The sequence below is a fragment of the Corvus hawaiiensis genome, chromosome 2 (assembly GCF_020740725.1).
Source record: "Corvus hawaiiensis isolate bCorHaw1 chromosome 2, bCorHaw1.pri.cur, whole genome shotgun sequence".
NCBI lineage: Eukaryota > Metazoa > Chordata > Aves > Passeriformes > Corvidae > Corvus > Corvus hawaiiensis.
Window position 1 is genome coordinate 22,159,579 of NC_063214.1, and position 11,181 is coordinate 22,170,759.

The window sequence follows — 11,181 nt, forward strand, 5'->3', positions numbered from 1 at the left end:
ATTCGAAGACAAATAATTTCTTCAGTTAATGACAGTGAAATTATGTCACTGAATTACTGAGAATAAAAGACTATCTTAACTGGTATATGATGAAAAGCACATACATACATTGAGATTATTTTCCCTTTTGCAAGACTAAAAATTATTTTTTTAAAACCTGCTTAAATTTAACACAAAAGAAAAGGAATCTTGTATTTGTGAGCATTTACATGCTGTCCTCAGGAAATTCTCAGCTCAAATAACGTCACTGTAGCTCATAGATGACAATAAAAAAAGAACTGGTATATAAATCATGTTGGTTTATTGTAATAGCAGCTTTCTTGACAAAAGGTGACTCTTAATTTTCTGTTCCATTCCACTTGTGAATGTGTTCACTTCTCCCGTCAAGAAAACCTTAAACCAACATGGGCGTCAGAGTGTTCCCTGTGAGGAACCACACCCCACATCCTTGGTGATTTCCAACTGGCTTATGTTAGTGTAAATACGGGATAACAGTGCCAAACCAGGTCTCACAGCCAGATCCTCAGTGAATATAAACTAACACTTCAACCAACTGCTGTGACTGAGAATAGGTCTCTGTCAGTAAATTACTTTCTATTATGCCTTACAGAGCTCTGCCACAGAGCCCCACTAAGCCCTGGTTAATATGGGACTTTATTTTCCCTACCTGTGGAAAAAGCTAATCAGCATGAAACATGGTAAGCATACGAACAGATGTCAGCCACTCAGTGCTTATTATTCAATGGCATGACAAGGAAGACCAGGTTTATACAGCTCTGGCTGGAATTGCTAGATAAGCTAGACTGAAACTAATCTGACAATACTATTACTAATATCATGTTGTGTTAATTGGTTGCATGAGCACATGAATTTCACAGTCAACACCAATTCTGGTCTATTTTGAGTTAGCCTTATTCCAGATCTACTATTTTTCAAAATACTCTGACATTACAGCATTTATTCATAGGACTGTAATGCCATTTATTGCATTTTTCTTGCAAAAGAGGAAAGGGACATGACCTTTGTGCAGGAGCTGCTGAACTGTCGCAGTAGCTCTGGGACACTGCCCAATGGAAACTTTTCCTATCAGTGGAAAGATAGCAGAGGAAAGCTGACCCACCTCACCAACTCTTTCAGAGGACTCTGATGTCTCCAGCATACACATTCACAAGACCTTTAACACAGTCTTCTTAATGTGATCATGGTCAGCCTCTTAGCTTGTCCTTTGTCCCCTCTCCATGTTGCCCCCCACAACAAGGTTGACTGTCCTCTGTATGCTCCGCACTCCTTTAAGGCAAAATGGTACTTGCAGGCCCAGGAAGGAGGTGAGGATATTGCAGATACCCCAGGCAGAGAAGGCACCTCCTCCAGCCTCTGCTCTCCAGGGGCTTTCAAGGAGAAGATAACTGTCAAGAAGTCTTTCTCCACTGATAGCTTTTTCCTGTCCCTCAGTACTGGAGAAAGCTTCCCTAGGACTCATAGCAGGTGTGTTAAGGGACCTGGGCTACACAGCTCTGTGAAACTCCCAGGGACATCCTAGGCGTGGGAAGGTGGAAAGGGAATCTCCTCTGTCATTCCATGGGTAAGCAGGCACAAGTCCCTTGGGCTGTGATTTATACAGACACACTTCCCACACCCATGGGAAACCACAGGCTGCCCCTCACTGCCTGGCTGATTCTGTGTCCTCCCTTCTCTCTCCACATTAGAGGGCAACAAGCTTTAATCAAGAACTTGGGTGCCTAAGATGATACCATAGTGCTTTGTGATGTATTGCTTCCCAACCCTCTCTGTTTCCCCAGGACTATTTTGATCTGCACTCTTCTAGGTACTTACCTTTTACCCTTTCTTCTCCCTATTTACAGGACAGCCTGATTAGAGCACATTACCAGCTTTTCACAGATTTTATGGTTTGGGTCACATAAATACTGCAAGAATGACTTTAATTGCAGGAAAGGTGTTTTATGTTGTCTTTTCTATGTGTTTTCTAGAGTTTTTACTGTTTTTGAGGGGGAGGAGATAGAGGTAGACAACAAGCAATTTCAGATTAATGGTGACTCTTACACTAAAAATCTGTCTTATACTATTCATTGGGACCTGTCTGACATCTAATGAGGAGACTTGGAGAAGTGGAAAGACAGTCTGAGGAACTTCAGCATCCTACTGTGGCCTCTGAGGGCAGGCCAGATCCAGAAACCTAATGTCTGATATGGATGGTCAGCACAAGGATCAGGCACCTGGAAACTCTCTTCTGCCCTGTCAGTCACAGGGCTTTATTTATGAATTTTCACTCCTGTTCCCAATATTTCCCTTTATTTTCTTTCACTTCATCCTGCTGCTGAACAATATCTAAGATTCTTTGTCTTTAACCAGAGGTCTGTGTGAGCAGGTTTCTCCCAAAGTTTTCTCCTCTCCTTTTCTCCTGAGTGTCCCCTCAGTTCAGCATTGCTCTGAAGCCTCTTCACCCTTCAGAAAAAGCTCAATATTTTTGTTTGCCAAAGGCTCTGTGAGTCACAGAGAACATGACTCCTGTGGTATAAACAAAGTTCAAGGCTGAGGTTGCTTGGTCTATAAGAGGAAAGCTCTCAGGCAGTGGAAACAATAGTATGTCCAGATGCCAGACCTCCCTCAGCAGACACTGTCCCAAAACCCCTGCATGCAAAAAAGGTCACATTTCAGCCTCCTGATCTGAAGACAGCATGGTTCAATTTAGAGGCAATATTTATGACTATATGGCTCTCCTCTCAGAAGTAAATGTAAACTAACAAGTTTACATTTTATTAGCTAAGAAGTTAATCAAGAGTGTAATTTTTTGCTTTACCATGTTGCTATAGGTTCAAGGCATGTCAGGGTTGCATGAGTTTTTCTTGGGAGGCAGTGGAAGTCCAGGGGAATATTGATATGAATATCAAGGGAGGCATTGTTTTTTTGTTACACAAATACATGTGATAAGATCACACCAGCTGTTTACTGTCAGGATCACTTACAGCATGGGGCCCTGACTGCAGCAGCCATGAGATGTGGTTGTTCCTAAAAGAAATTTCAAGACAAAAAAATGCAGTAGTATATTTTGCCCCCAGAAATACCAAAATACATTTTTTTCTTCCCATTTTCCCAGATGGGTTTCCTCAACATCAACAGGAAAACATTAGCTCAAGTACTGGGTAGGGCATTGGGTTGGTTATGATGCCTTGTTCATATTTTAGTGAAGATAGTTTTCTGTGGATGTACTTTAATCTTGCAACCAAAAGATTATGCTTACTTAGGCATATACCAAAATTAAAGAAAAGAGATCAGCTCTCTTCCAGTAAGCTTTAAACTGGTTTCCTCTATGATATAATTTTAACATCTTTTTGGGATAAACGCCAAGAAGACTTGAAGAGAAAGCTTTAAAGCCAAATGAGCAAAAAGTCACTGCTGAATATTCTATATTTAAAAGCATGTATTTCAGGAAAGTTTATTTAAAAAAAAAAGATCAATGAGAATTTTTCAGAGGGGGGAGATGCCACTAATGCACAAGGCCCCCTAAATAGCTCACAACCCTACTGCAAAATACCACATGAGCAATGTGGATCAAGGCTAAATGGCTTTATTCTGAGCACTCCCTTGTATTTCCATGGACATTGTTGTAGCAGCAACATGGAAATTCTAGCTACATAAAGCCCATTCTATAAATTGTAGAAGCTATGATAATTTTAGTCTCCAGGCCTGTCTGTGGGTCTGTCAGAGCAGATGGGACCTGAAAGGCACCAGTTAAATCTTTTTTTGGGTTAACATATGATTAGATATTAAGTAATCCCTGTGGCATCTCCTGAGGACACACTGTACCTTTCTCCCTCTGGCCAGTTTGTGACAGGGCAAAGCTCTGCCACTCCCTTTTTTTCTGTTTCTGCCATGGAATGGAACTGGAAGCTTGGTAGATTGTTTGGGTTTGTGGTGCTGGTGGTGTTTGTCCCTCCTATAATTTAAGGGGAAAGCCAGACAAGATGCAATTTTTCTCTGAATTAGAACCATGGGCTAAGTACATTACAGGCTCTGTTCTCTCCACCTCCAACATGCCACTCTCCTCTCCTCTCCTCTCCTCTCCTCTCCTCTCCTCTCCTCTCCTCTCCTCGCCTCGCCTCTCCTCGCCTCGCCTCGCCTCGCCTCGCCTCGCCTCGCCTCGCCTCGCCTCGCCTCGCCTCGCCTCGCCTCTCCTCTCCTCTCCTCTCCTCTCCTCTCCTCTCCTCTCCTCTCCTCTCCTCTCCTCTCCTCTCCTCTCCTCTCCTGCCACAAACATATTTCTGCTTTAACTATTTATTAAATAGCATTGATTAGATTGAGATAGTATCTCTCACAGTATTTTTTTTCCTTTTTGAAAAATTGCTGTTATGGTCCTTTAATGTAACAAAAAAGTTCCTTTATATCCCCTTCTTGGCATGCCAAGCAACAAGCCATTGAAAAAGTGCTGAAAGTTATTTGAAGACAACTAATCAATCCCAAATTTAGCTTAACTTCATTTTTATCTGATGCTTACCTGTCCTGTTCTTAAAAACTTCTGACGGAGCCTCTGTAACCTTTGCAGCTGATCTATTCTGCTGATTCGCTTGTTGTTAGAAGTTTTTTCTCAACAGCTAAATTAGTTTCTCATAATGCAATTAAAGCCCATTTTTTTCCTGCTCTACCTAGGATAGACTGTGTGAGAAAAATATTCCTTTTCTCTTCACAACAGCATATATGAAAAGTTACTTCGCCTCCATCCTTTCTGACACAGTACTTTATTCTCTAGACTGAGTTACTCCACTCTTTCAAACACTCTGCATGGATCATTTCTCCAAGAAGAAAAGATGTTGGAAAATATAAATTTTTGGGCATCTGAGAGTTGGAAATGTTTTAGTTAAACACCTCTCTAGCTAGCAAGAATAATTGTTGTCAACAAAATTAGCAAATGACTGGAACAACCAGCAAGACTCTCCCACATGGGAATATAAAGCCTCTATTGACAAAGACATGGTTGAATTAGTTACTCTACATCTTTTTTCAGTAAAGACAGCTTCATAACCCACTCTTACCCACAGATTTCTTGAACTTATCAGTAATTCAGTTTTCAAAATAAAATCAAAACAAAGACACAGCTTTCAGACTTGCTCAGCCTGTTAGATTTGGCATCTTTCTATCCCAGTGACTAAGCACAGCTATGTTACTGCTTGACTTGGATTACATATCAGATAGCAGTAGCTCTACTATGAAGTAAATAGCTCTACTATGAAAAAAGCTCTAATATGAAAGAAACATAAGTTTTTAGAGCCCCACAGCATGAACACAGCAATACCAGATCAATCTTTAGCTTAGAAATAGTCCTGGATTCTTTGGAAAACAGTAAGTTTGATCTTGGCAGCATCCATGAATAATGCTTTCCATGAACTCCAGTTGGCAAGAGACTCAATCTCATCTGGACAAATGCTGATCTGGCTTTGTCTCTGTTATCAAGACTCCAGCACAGTGACCTGGCATGAAGCCACAATCCTTGAGAAACTCCAGCTAGGAGGAGAGCACCCTGTGTCTCTCCAGCATGGCGGCTGCCAGGAATGCATTAAACCTTCGACACACTGCCCTGGGGAGCTGCGCTACATTCACAGTTTCCTTCATTATCTTTGAAGAGCTTCACAGCCTGGAGTGGCACTGACGACTGCTCTGGCAATTTCAGATGAAAGACAGAGAAGAACAATAGGTACAGGATAGCTGGACATTCTTGCATGTTTGTGCATACAGGTACAATGTGTCTTCAATAGGCTGTAGTGACCCTGAGGAGAAAAAACCCACCACTCTTCCCAGCCTTTATCAGTCAGTGACTTTGAGAGTGAATCATTTTCTCTGCATGTGTTTCCATCAGCCTCCTAGCAAGTGCATTTCTGATGTCCCCTGCTCCAGGATGTCTCCATGTATAATTGCATTCCTTTAGAGTAGCAGTGGGGTAATTGTGCACCCTCACCTTCCCATGGCAATCATCAGAAACACGTCTTTCCTCCTCCTCTCCAGCAGAGTCATACCAGGTGACTGCTGTATGCTCTCTCCTTTTGGAAACTAACATACCATAATGTTTTCATGCACAAATTACACAAGTGAGTGCCCAGCTAGGAAGTTTCAAAATAGCATGTTTTTTCAGAAGGTGCAGATACTGCTTGTTTCTGGTTTAAGTGATGTCTTAAACTTATACTTCTGAATCTGCTCCATCTGTTATAGAAAAAAAAGGACATAGGCAAGTAAGAAAAAACATTTATTTCTCTTATTTTTTTTTTCTACAGGAAGCTCCCACTTTGCTGCTGAAATCCTTCAGGGGCGAGTGCTTATGACAAAACAACCTGCCTAATGAAGCAATCTGGGTGAAGAATACTGGAAAATAATCTAAAGGAAAAACATGCTCTGGCTTATCTTAATTTTTGGACAAAGACCTCAATAAAACTGCAATCTCACAATGAAGCACATTCCAAAGGGTTCTGCTAAGCTTGAGTATGCCTCAAAAGACACTGATGTCTCTTAGAAAATATTCTGGTTTAGAACAATTACAGTTCTACTATATTTTTCTTGAGTTTCTCTTCTTTTTCTTCTCTTCCATGAAAAACCCCAAGGTTTTTCTTGAATGAAATCATCTGCTCCTGTGGCTTAAAGAATACATGAAGTAAAAATGCTTGGATTATGAAAAAGCTGCCAGTCCTAGAGTTGGTAGCTGCACTTAAAAACACAATCTGGGCTCTTTAACAGTGAGCAAGATCCAGAAGTGGAAGGGATTCATGATCAGTGAAGTGACTTTCAGCCTGGTATAAATACTTATACTTCCCAGGCACCATATGGAATTGGTGGTTGCATGAGAAGTCCAGCAAAACCGAGCAGTAAATACACCTACCATTGCATCTCCTACAAGGTCCCTTGGGAACAGGAAAGGAAATGCTCCTAGTACCTCCTCTTTGTCCCTGGCAAGTCTTTTGTGGATCACAGTGCTACTGGCAAATTTTGGTAAGACAGCTTCACATTTTACCCTTTGGGGTCATTATTCCCACACCATGTCAATCAGCCTCTGGCTCTGTGCTCTCTCTAGAGGCCCATGTAGAAAAAAGCTTGTCATCTCCTGTGACAGAAGGCTAGAGAAGAAAGAAGGTTTTGTTTATTAAAGGACTGGTTTTGCAATTTGTCTTTTTCATGGAAAGAAACAAAATTAGAGTTTGGCAATCAATTAGAACAGTCTGTCAGCATGCAAAGCACTTCACAACAGACCAAGACTCCTGTTCCTAGGATTACCAGCATGGCTGTTTAATGGAAAAACATAGTTACAGAGGTAAGATCAGCACAAGTAAACATCTGATGCATAGGAACATTTTAAAGTAGATATATTTTAAAATATTTTCTATGAATAAAACTTATTGAAATGCTTATAAATTATACTTCATATGATTTAAAATGTCCGTTTTCTTTGTGAGTTTGAGAGCTTAAAAAGGAGCAAAACAGGGCACAACAGATGATCATGTTTCTGCCTTCACAGGAACATGTTGTTTTGGAACTATAAGACCTCAGATCTCCCACTTACTTGTATCATAAATGAAATCAGCTTGTAATGAGCCTTATTTCTCCACATCACAGCTATTAGAGTTTGTAACCAGATGGACAAAAACTTTCTTAACAAATTCTTTATTACATATCCTCTGGCCAAGCTTTTCCCGAGGTGGGCCTACACTTCAGTGGCTGCAGTCTAACTTTACAGTCATTAGCTCAGGATCTTACCACTGCAGCCACGGCAGACTGAGCCATGGGTCTAAAATCCAAGTTCAATTAACCCATGCAGTGTTCCATGCTGCTGCATTAAACAGGTGGTGTGCCAACAGAAAGCTATTGTGAGTAGGACTACACTACTTCCAAACTTATTAGGATAGTTTTGACATATTCTGGACTAGCCTTAATTGTTCCCAAATACATAGTCCTTAAAGAAGAGTGGAGAGCACACCATTTATAAGTTAATTACACATCCATGGAGGTCATGCAGAACCCAAGCGCTCTTTTAGGTAGCATCAATGGGAAATCTCAGTTAATAATTCATTGGTGCGGGGTTTTCAGGATTTTCTCCATACATAAAGACCTTTCTTGGTCTTGTGTAGGAGAATGGAACTACAAGATGTGACCCAAATATCTCTCCACATGTCTGTTCTAACAGCTTTCAAGTGCTGGCAAGGAAATGTAAGCTCATCTTCTCACTCCCTTGAACAATGTTATGTTGTCACAGCAGGAAGCAGATGGGACCTCTAGTGAATTTTTTAGGGGTCAGTGCATGGAAATGCAGCTTCTGAGCAAACTCTTTAGCATAACAACATGTGGCATTCATGCCTGATTCTGCTGTTAGCAAGGCTGGGATCTGAGTGTAAAGTTAAGCTAGGTTTTGATTGTTTCTGTAAGTTCTTAAAATTACATTCTTTGGCAGCTAACACTCAACTCAACCTAGGAAAGTTCTGAAGGAAAGGGTCTCTCCCCTTGTTTGCTCTTGCTCTCTCTGGGCAAGCCCTTACAAAGTTGTTCTAAATGAGAGCGATTTGCAAGGCTGTGGGACTCTACAGACTCATTTGAAACAATTCACAATGAAAAAATGGTTCAGACAAGTGCTAATTGAAACATTCAGAAACAAGACTAAGGCAGGGGCAACCAGTTGCCTGAATCCTGAGCTCTTGCAGCCACTAGTAAATAGTCCAATTCAAAAGACCTTGGAAAAAGACACTTTATGCAAAGTCAAAGGACCATGCCAGCCATCAAGCAATCTCTCAAAGTGCAGCCATTATCTGGTTTGATTATCATTCTTTTTAATTGAAAAAAGAAATCTATAAAGTTAAAATGATCAAATGAAGAGCACACTAAACTTTAGGAAGAGGGGCAGAAGTCTATATTTACCTCCAATCATCATTGATTTCAAAGCACCCCATAAAGGCTGAGGCACCTACTCGGAGAATTACAGCTTATAACCATACCTGAAGGGTCATACCCTAACCCCACACTCTTTCTCCTCTGTACTACTGCTGTGTCCTATCACAAGGGAAGGGTTTTCCTGCCACAAAAGGATCCTCAAGCAGTATAAGGATAATAAAGTTCCTACCTAAGAACAGTTGCACTGGCTGTCACAGGAGATGGAGAAGAGTTTGAACATGGAGTATTTGAGAACAGAGCACAGGGTACTGTTCCAGCTGATGTGAGATAATCATTCCTCTTTGGATTTTCTAAAATATGCCAAGAACTGATGCAATTTCTATGCTGTCCCAGGAAGAGGAGAACAAAAAGATAACCCCTCCTCTGTACCACACTGGCTCCTGTACTGTGCTGCATAAACCATGGGATTTGGCTTCAAGTCTTAAGCTGCACCAGGGGAAGTTTAGGCTAGACATTAGAAAAAAATTCTTTACAGGAAGAGAGATTGGGAATTGGAATGGGCTGCCCAGGGAGGTGGTGGAGTCACCGTACCTGGAGGTGTTTGAGAAAAGACTGGACGTGGCACTGAGTGCCATAGTTTAGTTGATAAGGTGGTATTAGGTCATAGGTTGGAATTGATGATCTCCAAGGTCTTTTCTGACATAATCGATTCCGTGATTCTGTGAACTCTATATGGGACACTCCAGACACGCAGGTGTGCCCTGATGTATCAGACTCTGCTAAAATTGGGAAATCATCAATTTAACAAGTAGCATCACTTAAGGTGGACTGGTGATTTGCAGCCAAAGGGAACCCAAAGCTTTTGTAAGATACGTAGCCTTGAACAATGCTTCCTATGGTGATGCTTTTTTCAAGTGCCAAAGTCTCAAAAGCTCAATTGATCCTTAAAATAGAAATTATAATCTCATAAAATGAAGAACCTTTTTCTATAACTGAGCTAATTCAAATGAAATGACAGTATCTTTAAACATTTCTTCTAGACTTTTAACTTTTTGTATCATAGGGCCTAAAAAATTCTCCTTTGTGAGAAAATGAGAAAATGCTTTTTTCTGTGATACCTCTGATAGTTTCATTCAAAGCCATATTCTAAAGATCAATAGCAAGTGTTTGATTTTTTTCTGAGGAAGTTTGTGATTTTTTTCTGAGGAAAGGGAAATCTTACAGACTTGAATGGGCATTTCTGCCGCTATTTAACAAAGAAACCTTGCCAAAGTTGGCTTCTGTGCACCTCAAGCACAGATGACAGTCCTACCTTATGGCTGAGGACAGAATCCAACCCCTCAAAAATAACTACTCCAATAACATTACGCACCCCCCAGATTTTTCTCCTCCCAGTGCAGTCTCAGGTTGGTGCGGCAAGTTCTTCACAATACAGCACTTTAAAAAAAATACTGATGTTGTCTTCTTTCCAGGTCTAGCCTGACTGAAGGCTGTTGTCTACAGTGAGCAGTAGTGCTTTCTGATACAGGGACAGCCATAAAAAAGCACCTTTTCCTTCTACACACACACACACACACACACACACACACACACACACACACACACATATGCAAGACGCAAGAGCAAAACCCTTGAGGAAAAAAGGCAAATTTCCTTTGGAACCCACTTGCCCAAAGGGTGAAAGGCAGGTCAGCCTTCCTTACAGCTTGCAAGGCTCTCCATAGAGGGTGAGCAGAAGAGATTCTGGGGAAGAGAATTGCTGAGAATGAGGATTTCACCCAAATTTCTGTAAGGAACTTGTGTACGTAGTGTTGCTCTTCACCTGCCTTTGCTTCTAGAATTTCATCACAGGAAAAAGCAAAACACCAATATACAATACATCAATATATAAACATCAAGTTGCTGCACAGTGCAACATATCTAGAAAGGATGAATTTTATATTAGTTGAACACACCTGCAATCAGAAAACTGAGATAGTGCCAGCAACTGGTGATGGAAATGTATGTCTTAGAAACAAAAGCATCTGTTTGCAATAGTAGCAGGTCATATAGCTCCACTGTGCACCTGGGAAGGTGAGCAGAGGTTGAAGGACAGCAAAATACAACTTCCCAGGCTCCTGAAGCCTTAGCTGACACCAGCAGTTCTTCAAATCCTACAGGCACACACTCACCCACATGGTTAACCTGGGGAAATCGCCCTCTCATTTGATTAAATGATCTATCTCACAGGTGTCTCCATATCATTTTGTTTCCCTTCTGTTTTTTGTTGCATCTACTTTCTCTGGGTGAACTGACCTTGCTGAG